We start from the raw sequence: 14,417 nt of genomic DNA, 5'->3' as shown, positions 1-14,417 counted from the left end.
TATGGGCATAAAAGGGATGCTGTTAGGGATCTCCATATATGGGCATAAAAGGGATTCTGTTAGGGATCTCCATATATGGGCATGAAAGGGATTCTGTTAGGGATCTCCATATATGGGCATGAAAAGGGATTGTATCCCAGATGATGCCCTGTTAGGAGATCCACACTAACAGAATCCATATATGGTCCTACCGACAGCTGCTATAAGCCAACCCTGGCGATAAGGTCTGAGTCGAAGAAATGCTTCTTTCCTGGTAAGAATTGCCCCTTTAAACTGTAGGGCTCGTTTGTGTATTGTATGACATCACGCCACATCATCGGCTGAGGACTGTGTGATGTCATCATATCTCCATATATGGAGACATAAGTTGCTCATGCCCAAATATGGGCTGGTGAGGTCAGACTTAGTGTGATGCGTAGGTTATCTCCATATATGGAGATTCAACTTCAATGAGTAACCATGGCAAACTGTCAACTGCCCGTATGTTCTTGATAATTGGTAAAACAAACTTTTGGCCTATTTGTGGAGATAAGCGACCAACGGTCGCTTATCTCCCGATTAGGGAGTCTTACTGGTAGATAGATTATAGAGGATACAGTAGATGTGGGACACAGTAGACTGTACACAGACATGAACTAAGATAGAAGATACCCCAGTTTACAGCAATACATGCTTAAGGGAGGCCTCAGGATGGAACAATATTGTTCTTTTTCGTCAAGAAGGTGAACTTTTCAACCGGGGCGAAATAAACCAAGTCCACATTATAGCAATCTAAACCCCAATCCAAACTTTAATGCCTAACTATAAAATTACATCTAGTCTGTCATACACACGTTATTGTACACACACAGACATAGACACACTGTGTGTGCGCGCACGCACGCGCACACACACACACACACACACACACACACACACACACACACACACACACACACACACACACACACACACACACACACACACACACACACGTATACCAGTCAGTGGTTGTGCAGCTGTGTGTGTGTGTGTGTGTTAATTAATGAGATAATCCTAGGAGGGAATCATCTGGTGTGCGTTATATCGTCTCCTTGGCAACCGTCCACTGGTCTAAAATAGTGTTTGGTGGCAGTCAGCTGCAGCATGATGTCATCCTGTACGTTAACCCCTTAAACCCCGACGTTGGTCGACCGGAGGAGTCCCGCAGGGCTCTGTTTGTACCGCACAGCAGCGTTTCTCAAAGTGGGTGCCGTGACGACGCAGGTCCAGGCCGGGGTGCCACCGAATATGGAATTCCTCGATTCAGTTTTAACCGCTTAGTAAAACCGGACCTGAGTTGCTCTGTACTCAATTTCGAGTTCAAGTGGTTAAACGTCAAGTATCCACCTGTTTCCAACATCCCATCGTGCATTGCGCAGAAGGTGTGCGGCAGTTTCCGGCGCTCAGCCGAGAGTTATCTACAAGCTCACAACGGTTGCATGCATCTGCGACGTGATGTGAGCTTGTCTGCTGTTCTCCGGAAGTGTCCCACCCCACAAATAATTCTACAGTAAATCATCGCGGGAACAGGTGGATAAAGTTATTTTCAGTCTGTTGTAATGGCAATGGATATTCCTCTAGTCTGTGACATCCAGTACTGTATCTTAGGGGGAAAGATTTGCATATTTACCTAGCTTAATATGACATAAGATTAGAAAAAATAGCAGCTGTATATCTGAGTGAAAACAGTGTGAGAACCACTGCAGTACAGTAGTATAGTAGTGTCTTTTCTGTTTTTGCTCTGCATTAAATATCTTCGCCAAAAAATAGCCTATCTACAATGCGTTGTGAGCTTGTAGATTGGCTATTTTCCATTGGAGTTTTCCCCAGAATTCAGATGCTGAATGGGGTTTAAAGTGTTTATAAGGAAAGGAAAAATATATTTGACAACATGTGGATAATTCTTGTATTTCCATATTTGTACTTTTTAGTGTTTTTCATTTAATGGCTTACTTCATAATACCACCTAAAATGGCTAATCTTAAGGCTCACTACATGTCGCTTTAAAAAAATATTATTTTTATGTGAAAGTGGTTAAGTCTGTCTGTGTGTTCTATAAATATTAAACCAAAGAAAAGTATTAACAAGAGCTTGTAACTAAATAATAACTACATTGGATCCATTGGAACACAGTTTTTACTCCTGAGAAATTACGGTTTTGGACACCGAATATTTATCTACACACCTATATATACATATACGGTACTGAGATACTTGTTGCTCCATTTTTATTTACCGGTAATCATATTGTCAGTATTCTATAGAAACCTCTACAGTATGCTGGTTCACAGGGCACTCCAGGTGTGTCTGGATTATTGTGAGTTTTACTGAGCTACTGACTTCATAGTAAGTGGGTGTTCCCCCCTGCTGTGGGCACTATTACTGAGCTCTCCATCTGGACAGGTCAACTTTTACTGTACGCTCACACAGCTTTACAGTGGAACTATAGATTGAGTCACAACACTTAGCATTCAAAACACTGTTCCCATAGGCTGGTGGTTTGAAAACTTTTAATGTCAAGGACCCACTGATTAATTGGTGTATTTGGGCCACAGAACCCCATATGAAACCCCATATGAAGATATATTTTCGTACAAGATTTGTATTGTCGCTTGAAAATGTTCTAAAATATTTAAAAAACGATGAATCTCCAAACTAATATTATGACGCTTTGTGTGCTTGTAGGTCAGCTTCAGCTACTGTATTTTCAAACAGCCGATGTGCTGTATATACTGTATGGTGAAAGTGGTTTAAAATACATTTTAGCTATATTAATTCATTTCTCTGGGGACCCCTGGTACCCCCTCAGGGACCCCTGGGGGGGTCCCTGGACCCCACTTTGAGAACCACTGCCTTAAGACCATATTCAAGCACATTGTAGCCATTTTGCTCTTGTAATCTATACTCAGGGAGGCTGAGGGAGCGGAAGGTTATATACAGACTATACAGTATTATTTTGCAGTGGCACTTCTTCACTGTATATACTTTGTAAATTGTGCATTGTACATCGTTTGTTGCCTGTATGCTTAGCAGGTTATTTTGTATGCTGGAATAGCTTTGATGGCTCTGCTTTGTTTCCTTAGCCATAGCTTTATTAAAGCCTGCATCTGTGAATGTACAGTGTGTGTGTGCGCGTGTGTGCGCGTGCATGCGCACGTCTATGTGTGTGTGTGTATGTGTGTGTGTGCGTCTGTGGTGTGGGATTTACTAGCCGGCTATAGTGGTTCTCAGGGGACAGCCCTCTCCAGCTGCTACTTTACAAGACTGCAACATCAAACACACACACACACACACACACACACACACACACACACACACACACACACACACACACACACACACACGCACACACACGCACAGAGGGTTCCACTCTGCTCTGATACTCAACTTTCGTTCTTTTTCTTTTGCCATTTTCACCAAAAACAACCGCCTCAGCTTTCTTTAATCCTCTTTCCACCAATATCATTCTCTCCCTCATACACACCCCTGCTAGCTAGGTTCCTTCACACTGTATTACGCCCCCTTGTTCTCATACAGAAGGCCTGGGACAAACAGACTACTTTTTCCGGATGAAACGCAGTCAGGCGTAAAAGAATAGGAACGGCGAGCTAAAGTTAGTCTGGCTGCTATGGTTGAAGGGTGGAGTTTTGGCTCTAAACAGATTGGTTCCCTAGCATCAGGCAAGCAAATACTAAGTGCAGTGTAGCATAGCGCCGTTGTCGAGCAGAAACCTATTATCTCCATTTTCTTTTTCTTTTCTTTTTTTAGATTAGCTTTTTGGGCTTTTATGCCTTTATTGATAGGACCGACAAGAAATGGGGAGAGAGATGGGGAGTGACACGCAGCAAAGGCCGTCGGGTTCGGGACTTGAACCCGCGACACGCTGTTAGGCATCAGACCCATGTGGTATGCGCCTGGACCGGTAGACCAGCGGGCACCCCATTATCTCCATTTTCTAACTTTTTTTGTTTGTTTTTTTTCTCATAAATGTACGCCCTACTTCATCATACTACAGTGTCACACAAAAGCATCAAAGGTAGCAGATCTACGAACTTGAAACACGTTTCAAGCTTGTAGATAAGCTACCTTTGCTTTTTGTTTTTATCTTATTTGTTTTGAATACATTTCCACCCAACAGATCATAGGTTGGTTTACTCTAGTACGTGGAATTTGACTCTTTGATAACTTCTCCGCCCTACACTGCATTTTTCATTCTGTCATGATGTCTGTCTGTCTATCTTCTCTGTCTTTCTATTTTTCTCTCCCTGTGTCTGTCTGTCTGTCTCTCTCTGTGTCTTTCTATTTTTCTCTCTCTGTGGCAGCTCTAGTGATGTGAGCTCCCTGGCATCTGAGGCAGCCAGCCATTACAGCATGGAACGTACTGGAGAGACAACCAGAAGCCCATGTTACGTAAGGCTTTGGCCAAAGCCACACTTCTGTTAGGGATGTGGTAAAAAGTAAACACACCTAAATAGAACTTTTACTCAACTTCTGAATGAAAAATAGATTTATTTATGTAATATTTCTCCAAAGTGACGAGACCTGCTTAAAGATGGGGTGCCATGATATTCTCCTATGTTTCCTATAGAGCATTTTCTGTTACTATAGGTAATTAAACGCATGCAAGTGGGGTCCCACCTGTCTCAGTTGTAGGCCCTATTCTCTTTTTTTCTCCCCACATGCTTCTACTTGGCACCATCACTCGTAAATATGTAATGCAGTTCATAATGCCTCCCATTAAAGCTCGTAACCCCAGCTACATAATTACTCCCAACAACTGCCTCAAAGATATCAAATGCTGGATGTCTAGAAGAAAGGTTTGAATAATCAGTTAAACTAATCTGATATAGTCTTAACTCCAGAAATTATATTGTGAATGATGGTTGTAGTCTGCCCTCCAATACAAACTCAATGGCCTGAAACTAAGGGTATATATTTTGAAGAGAGTAGGCCGCCCGTTTCCCCTTTTCTCACTCCCAGTGTGACAGAATAGTGGAAACGCTGTGAAGGAGACAGACAAGGACTCCAAGTGACTAAAAGTGACTGTGCTTTTGCCATTTGGATACCCACACTGTAGAACAACTTACCTGACAAGCTAGACTAACAATATTAAATCATTCCTAAAACACACTTTTGCAGTGTTCCGAGCAATGTTAAAAATGTTACCCACTTGTTATACATTGTAGAACTATTTATTTCAACTTAATGTTTTTCTACAAGCCTTGACTTGAGACAGTATACACTGTAGGGCAGTGGTTTTCTACCCTTTTCATGGCAATGTCCATTATTGGGCATTTTAGCCACAGACCACCATTTTTTTGATTTTGAGAAATGAATTAATATAGCTAAAACTTATTTTAAACCACTTTCACCATATATACAGCACATCGGCTGAGATTTTGTCTCTCAGACCCAAACCTTTTTTTTTTTTCTTTTTTGAGCGGTGGAACACCACTCACTTCAAACTGGGTTTTATTTTATTTGTTGCGACTGAAGGTCGCAGTATACCATGAGAAATGTTGCAGCTTGTCTCCGTCTGTCTGTCTGTGTCAGTCAGTCAGTCAGTCAGTCAGTCAGTACACATTTTTACAGTCTATTGGTTCCCTTGTCACTGTGACATCACTCTGACATCATGCTCTGATGTCACTGTGATGTCAGGGGAACCACTCTTAACAGAATGGGTTTGCTGCTCTGACATCACGCTCTGGCTTCATGTCCCTTTTATGCCCATATATTTTATGCCCATATATAGGCTAGTCGACTATGTGATGTCAGAACATGCCCAGATCACACTTGCAAATTAATTACATCCTTGTACATTTTATGCCCATATATGGAGATCCCTGTCCCAGTGTCATCAATATTAAGGGCATATCTGGAAATGCCCATATATGGGCATGTTCTGACATGCCCATATATGGGCATTGGGCATTCCCAGATCACACTTGCAAATTAATTACGTCCTTGTCCGTTCTATGCCCATATATGGAAATCCCTGTCCCTATGTCATCAATACTAAGGGCTGGGAATGCCCATATTTGGTAATGCCCATATATGGGCATCTTCTGCCAATCTCAACAGGCACTGTTGAGATTGGGTAACTGGTCCGATATACATCACTGACTGGCCAGATAGCCAAGAATTGGCGCGATGTTGCCCTGAGGCGTCTTACTAGTTATCACTGGATCAGATTGTGTCCACAATCAATTCCATGCTGTATTGATGTTGGTGCAATAGGTGAGATGAACGTTGTTCAAAATAACAATTCTTCTACATTCTCTAATTGTGTAGACTTGTAACTCTTAACTCTTGAGAGCATAAAATGAAACCAGGACCATTTGGTTTTATTTTACACTCTCGAGAGTTAAAGATCTATAAGGGTCCATTTGGTTACCAACTCTCCATCATTTTGCTGGGGACCACGAACCCCCTCAAGGACCACTGTTGGTCACCGGACCACTGGTTGAGAACCACTTCTGTAGGGTAAGCAAACTATGTGAATGTGCACAGTTATAAATGGTTACATTTACCGTCTGCTGTTCCTGTGAAGTAAAACAACTAAATAAAACCAAATAATAAAAACTAAATCACCTTATGTCCCTCATATCATGACATATTGCGTCAATGATTACCAGTTAATAGTAATGTACAGTAAACATTTTTAAAACTAACCCTCCAAAACACACATTATGACATATCCATAATTAAGAGGCTTCTTTTGAATTTGTGTCTGCAAGCCCAGTTTAGCCGAACTCATGCATGAAAGTAAGACTCTGGAAACTATTGGAACCAACCAACCAGGGCATAGCAGAGCAGAGCAGAACACTCTGGCTCATATAACCAGCCACGGGAAATACATAGCTTCAGAAAAAAAAAAACATCATGCCTGGTAGGCAGTTATACTGGCTGGTAGATGGGGAAACGGGCAAGGGAGTGAGAGAGCTTGAATGCAAGTTAAAAAGAAAAAAGAGTGAGTGAGAGAGAGAGAGAGAGAGAGAGAGACAGACAGACAGAGCGAGCAGAGCGGTGGGCTGGTGAGTGAGTCCGGCAGCCAAATCATTCCTGCCACCTCATTAGTGGCGATGACATCACAGCTGATTTCTCCTTAGTCGGCTACTACCGCTGCACGACTTCTCACAGTTCACAGAGAAGTAGAGAGCTACCCGGTCCTGGAGTCTTTTATGAAAGAATCTGGGGGGCTACTTTGATGTAGGCCAACAAGCCCAGTAATAAGGAGGTCGGCTTTGCTCCGACTCCGAGAGAGGCAGCCCCTTTCCTGAAACAAAGAGATGCAGGTCATTTTTGTCAGCAGTTCCCTAGCAGCAATTCCATAATAATATTTCTTTATAACTCACATTTACATATTATAGATTGTATTACCTTTCTAAATTGTCCAAAGTCACTTTACATCGGAAAGAAAAAAGGAAAACTTAAAAAGAAAGAATAAGATGTATTATTTTCAAATGTACTGTTTTGTTAAGTAAAAACAGTAAACATTTGATAAGTGCACTCCTCTGAGCACAGTTCCCCGCAAAATTTGTAAGGGAGTCATATTCAATTGGAATGAATCTGCAAAATTGGACAACATCTTGATCACATGACCGATTTGTGTGAGGAGTAGTAGCAAAAAGTGTGGTTTGAAGAAATGTGAAATGGCACAAATGGCCAGGGCCTACTGTATGTGTGGAGTTGTGTCATGATCCATGTGCCACCATGAGGCCGATTCGAAAGATTTGGGATAGAGGTTATTTCTTCGCCTACTGGCAGCAGCAGTGTGTGTGTGCAGCCATGGTTGTCGCGTTCTTGATTTGTGGCATTTTGTGCAAAACGGCTCACTCCTGCTAACTTAATCGTAGGCGTAGCCAGGTGTGAATCTGAGGATGTGGATTTGAGGGTGGTTCTGAAAGATGAGAGGATGGGTGGGGGTATCTTTGTTGTGGTTAGTACTGTGTTCCACATGAGGGGCAGCAACTGAAAAGGACCTTTCACTCGGGGGGTGCTCTCCATTCCGACATGTCTCCATTCCGACAGTAACTTCTTATTGTCGGAGTTGCAAGACTTCCATAGAGGTTAGGGTTAGGGTTAGGGTTGTCCCTTTTCTGTGTAGCGCAGCTACTACTCTGTCTCGAGAGAATGGGGTTAGGGATAGGGTTAGATGTCGGAAAGGAGACATGTCGGAATGGAGACGTGTAACCCAAATCTCCCCCCGATAACATAACAGACCGCTGCTAATCAAAGGCTCAGAACACCTGCTGCAGTCAAGCTGCACTGCGTGAATCTTGTGCCTTAGCCAACATGTCAGCCATGTTAACAAACACACAGCGACATTTAGAACTAAACGTTGCTCTCAAGCGAGAAATAGATGACGTAGTATCATAAAATGGATTCTATCTAATCAGCACTTGTGGAATACTTTCAGCTGTCTGTAAACAAGGAAATACTTTGTTTTGTTTTTAGTTTTTAGTCAAATTATTAATTTTACTTAGTAGCCGGGTAATAAGCGGGATAATGAATGGCTCCTTGGTGATTGACGATAAAATAACATCTATTCAGCCAGATCAGGCTGTTGGTCTGTTATGTATCGTCAATCACCGCGGAGCCATTCATTATCCCTTACATACTGTATAAGTCAACTGTTTTCAGTCAAAGAAATACAAATTCTCTCTGCATTTCTTTTTTCTTTCCTTTTTTCCACAAATGAATGCTTTCAGCAGGATCTTTTCCTTCCATTGGTAGAGAGCGAGAGCGAGTGCTGAAATGAATGGAAAAGTGTGGAGAAAGGTCCGGCTGTGTGACCTTACTTGACTATGTGACGTATGTGAGTACAAGACTAAACCTCATACAGGATCATCAGCAAACTCAGATTCCGTAGACAGATATCTACAATGACATCTTATGTCTAACTCGGCATTAATGGAGTGTGAACAGCAAAGCGTTTGTCATATTCTGTATGATTCATACATTCCTACGGTGAATGTCAGCTGCTGAGGTAGACTAGAATCAAAACAGTTGTCCACAGTGATACATACACTGATGCTGTAGAAAAGAGCTGAGATCAGTTCAATATGTTGTGATGACGGTAGCGATTTGAAAGGAAAGCAAAGTTGCCTGTCGTGGAAAATCTTTGAGAAGGAAACGTGCATGAGCTAACATCCCGACCTTCAATAACAACTGTTGAGGGGCGCCCGCTGGCATAGCGGTCCAGGCACATACCACATAGGTTCTGATGCCTGACAGCACGTCGCGGGTTCGAGTCCCGATTCCGACGGCCTTTGGTGCATGCCACTCTCCGATCTCTCTCTGCCTGTTTCTTATACTATCAATAAAGGCAAAAAGCCCAAAACATATCTTGAAAAAACAAACAAAAAACTGTGATATGCCCTTGAGCAAGGCACTTAACCACACGTTTCTCAAGTGAAGCAGCTCGGTGGCCTGCAGCAGACTCTGAAGGTTCGGGTCTGTGAATAGTGACTATATGATTGTGATGCATGGGCGGTGCAATAAAAGAGTGAATCCCTTCCTTGGATTAATAAAAAAAAAGTTAAAACGATATACTACTACTCAGAGAAACCACAGCATAAAAAGAGGAAAATTAAAAAGCCAGCATGGCTATATCAGAGGAACCAGCAGATGTTCATCCCTTTATATCTTTTGTATTACCTCATAATGTTCACACGAGCGCCGCTCCGAGTCGAACAAAGAAGAGGACAACGATCTGGCTTAGAGAGTGTGGCCCTGACGAGGACAGCTCGAAGACAAAAAAATCAGACAAATGAGATAAAAAGTCACGCAGACTTTTAATTCTCCAGCATTTGTTTCATTATTTTACAATGTTCCGAGGGATGTCGAATCAAACAATGGCTTTTTTACTATGTGTTTGAACTCGGTGCACCACGAGCGTGTTTGTGAGAAACTCCATCATAAAACGGGATATGAACGGAAAAACTAAGAGAACGAGCACCACGGCTTCATCTGATGTCTTCCAGTTGTGTGACCTCCCTCTCTCCTCTCAATCCTTAACTCTCTCTCTCTCTCTCTCTCTCTCTCTCTCTCTCTCTCTCTCTCTCTCTCTCTCTCTCTCTCTCTCTCAATATCTTTCTCTCTCTCGGTTTAATAAGGCAGCTGTACAGAGTCTGGTTCTCTTGGGAAACAGTGTGGAGTGTGGCTGCCTGGGCAGAGGACAGAAATTGGGGCTGGTTGAATTCGGAGTGGGGTCTGTGGACCGGGGCTCAACGGGGGCGGAGTGGTCGGGTGGGGGGGCTGGGTGGGGGTAACAGGGGGTGTTTCGGTTTTGGGGCCAACACTTCCGACCCCCCCCCCCCCCCCTCCTCCTGCTTCCATTCCATTCTCCCTCCCTCGACTCCCTCCATCTCTTCTAGCCCCCCTGTTTCCCTTTCCCTCGCTTTACTTCTCTTCCACTTATCCCTATATTCTTCTCAGTTCTCTTCCTGCCCCCCCCCCCCCCCCCCCCCCCCCCCCCTTTCCTTCTTCTCCCCTCGGTGTGAGGACAGCAGACAGTTCTTTCTTTTTTTTTTGGTAATGACCCTCTCTCTCTCCAGTCCAGACGTCTGCTCGGTGGCATCATAACGAGCCCCTTTATCCCCCCGGTCCCCTCCCACTCTCACTTTCAGCACGGGGTGTACGAATGAGCATCCAAGGTCTGCGATAAATAGCTAAGTTGATTATGCCTTGGAGTCTCTCTCTCTCTCTCTCTCTCTCTATGTGTCGTCTTCTCTTCCCCTCTCTCTGTCTTGTAGATGTGTGCTGCTCTGTGGTACCTACGCACTGGGTCCAAAAAACCTGCTTCCGAGTTTTGACAGATTCCTGACCCGCGCCAGAATGGTTCAGCTGGGCTGAGACCAGGGGGTTGTGCGTCTCTGTGTGCCTTTTCATGCGTATGGATGGATGTCGTGTGTGCGTGTGCGTGTGCGTGTGCGTGTGTGCGCGCGTGTGTGTGTGTGTGTGTGTGTGTGTGTGTGTGTGTGTGTGTGTGTGTGTGTGTGAGGCCAGGGGACTGGCTAAGGCTGTGGGGTGTTTTTCATCAGAATAATGAATACTACGTCTGAGCGAAGGGAAGGAAGGGATAGCGAGAGAGGGAGAAGAGGAGGAGGAGGAGAGAGGAGGGGTAATGACTATCAGATGGCGTTCTACTACCGACCGGGCTTCTGCTGCTGCCTCTTTAAAGGGGAACACCATTCAATTTTAGAATCCACATACTGAATATGCTACTAATACACCCTAGGATTTGTCCAATCAGTACATGGTAAAATCTTCAGAGTTCGTTTAACTCTGAGAGAGTGCAAAATGTAAACAAATGGACCCTTACCATTTGTTTACATTTGCCCACTCGGGGTGTAATGGGTACACCCGGTCAGTATTAGTCAGTGGATGTGAGTTGTTAAAAAAACAGAGCAAAACCATCTATTTCATCTATGATGTCACCACAGTTCGGACGAAGACGTTGGTTAATGAACAGATCTTTGTTTGAACCCTAATCATCTTCATAATACAGTAATGGTTTGTTTAATCAGTTTAGCCATTTATCTTGAGGGTGTGGAACATAAAAACGTAATGTGCCTGACTCTTGAATCATAACTTAAAGTTAAAGTGCCGAATTTCTTACCTGAATGCTTTAGTCCTGTTGTGAGGCCACTGAGGAGAATGTGGAAATCTGATAAAACACTTCAAAAAATGCACTTTCTCAAAGGTGGTGGAAGAACAGTCAGTAATGTTAAGAACGATACTGTAGAACTGTGCCTCCCAAACTTTTTAACTTGAGACCCAAAAGAGAAATTAGTCGTTTGCCCGGGACCCAAACTAGTGAAAATGTCAGTTCTATGAGCTCACAACGCCTCGCTTCGGGCCGCATTGTGAGCTTGCGTAATGCTATTTTCAATACTTGTTGTACATTGTCAATTACAAGTCCACATAAAGTGTTGTATAATTACCATGACTTGTTTTGCTCTTTTCTGGTATACATTGGTTTTCATTATCAAATGCAGCTTCAGTGATTATGTTGATATAATTGATTATGTCCGAAAAAGTTAATTAGTGTAGGTGCGCCTGCAGGGCAAACAGACTATAGTACTATTAGGCCGACTTTATTTCATCCATCTTTCACGTTCCTAGATACACTTTATTTTTCCGCACCACTCCTCCCACAGTTTGGGTGGCACGCACTTGGGCCATATGTCACTGGCCAGATGGCCAAGACATGGCCCATATCTGTGTGGCTGGTTCAGATAGGGATCTCCATGTATGGGCATACAATATATGTATGTATATGTATACATATCTTCTATCTATCTCTTCTATATCTATAAATTAGGGAAATCTACGTCTCTGCGTGTCTGCATCCGCGTGTCTGCACTGACGTCATCCAATGGGAAAATCCTTGAGAAAACACACAGTGATGTCATCCAATGGGAAAACCCTTGAACAATACATTTGCCACACACATCCCCCTACACTCAGGAACCAATGCCACTTACAGCCCTCTTTTACATGTGACCTGACGGTCGCTTACCTCCCGATTAGGGAGTCTTACTGGTATATACATTCACACTTGAATTATTTACCAAATATGGTAAAGATTTTTGGCATACTGTGGCGGCTAGGTGGCTGACCATCTGTAGACCAGCTGGTAAAAACACGAGGAGCTGGACGTGAGGTTGACGCGAGGGCCTCTATCTTTCAAATGGATAGCCACGTATGGACCAGGATTAATTGGGCGGATCGGGGCGACACAGACTATTCAGAGAAATAAAAAGTCCATGTATGGGCATTCCCAGAAACAAAATCCCTTTTAGGCCAATATATGGTGATTTCTGATGTCATCAATCCCAGGCCTTAACTGGCCCAAGAGCCTGCTTTACTCTGATTTACACCCTACCTTCCCCGAAAATGTTGATATTAAGTCCATAATACAGATGGCCGAGAATTGGCGTGACCTCGCCCTTTAGGGCGAAGTCGCATGTCGCCCTGAGGCGTCTTACTAGTTTATATAAATCTATTTGTGAATACATTTTCTCCATTGACTTTATTTTAAATTAAACTTTTCCCAAATATGGAGATGACGGACATCATAGATGTAATGTATGACATCATAGACCACATGAAACCATATATTATGTCCATATATGGGCATTCCAAGATATAGGCTTAATATTGATGACATCAGGGATCTCCATAAACTGTTATGGGCATAACCGACGTCAGCAAGGGGAGAAGACGACAGCCAGCCCCAAGGCCTCCCCTAAGTAACAAGAAATCTTGTGAAATAAAATGTCGTCAACCAATCATCAAGGATGATGATACACGAAAGAAGAAGAAGAAGGTACAAGGTCGGAATGGTTAGCACCGCTTAAATAGGGACAAGGACTGACAGAAACAGAGATATTTGTGTGACTCATGTCACAGCAACCACACACACGTCTTTCTAGTTTCTCCCTAGTACTCTCTGGAATCTTACCCACAGATCTCAAACATGCCATTATAACACAGTTGTTGAAAAGGAGTAATTATGATCCATTTCTTTTTGAGAACGACATTCCTGGGACGAATTCTTGAAATGTTTGTATAACAATTTGTATTGGTCACACAACAATTTGTTGGATGTTTATCAGTCTGATTTTGAACCACAGTACAGCAGTTTGCCCTGGTCAGAGTTGTTATTGAACTCACACAACGTGGTGTCCGGATAGGACCTACTGTAACCAAAGACCTTGCTTCGTTCTTTCTTTATTACTTGCGCCAGCAGAGTGCGCAAGTACTGCGTTCGGTGGCTTATCTGTGGCATATCTGTTTGTGTTTACGCCTGTAGGCCAATCAGGGACCAGCATTCTTGGTGACGTGCAACAAGTGCGACCTGAAATATAAATAACAAGGCGCGCTCTGCTGTCGCACAAGTAGGCCATACATGGCCACGAGTGCACAAGGCAAAAGTTGGCTACTCGGCAGAGCGCAGTCTATTTATTTGCGCCAGCAAAACGTGCAAGTACTGCGTTCGGCTGTGTATGTACATAAGTACGTAATCTACGTATGCTGGTGTGTCTGTTTAAGCCTGTAGCCCAATCAGGGACCAGCATTTCTGGCAACGTCATCATTAACAGCCAATGAGGGACCAGCAGTCCTGGTGATGCCACTGGCATCGCAAGTGGTGATGCCAGTGGTGAGCGCTCCTCATGGTGAACTCTGCTCTGTAGGCCATACATGGCCTACTTGTGCACAAGACACAAGTTGGCACAAGTACCGGTATGCCATACATGGCCTACTTGTGCACAAGATCCAAGTTGGCAGCTCGACTGGGTGCAGTTCTAGTTATATTCTGTTTTCTTTTCTTTTTATATGACGACAGAAGGTGATAGAGGATGATATGTTCCAGCGACAGCCTCTGG

Source organism: Nannobrachium achirus (assembly GCF_963921795.1).
Source record: "Nannobrachium achirus genome assembly, chromosome: 2".
Lineage (NCBI taxonomy): Eukaryota > Metazoa > Chordata > Actinopteri > Myctophiformes > Myctophidae > Nannobrachium > Nannobrachium achirus.
This window is presented reverse-complemented; position numbering follows the sequence as displayed.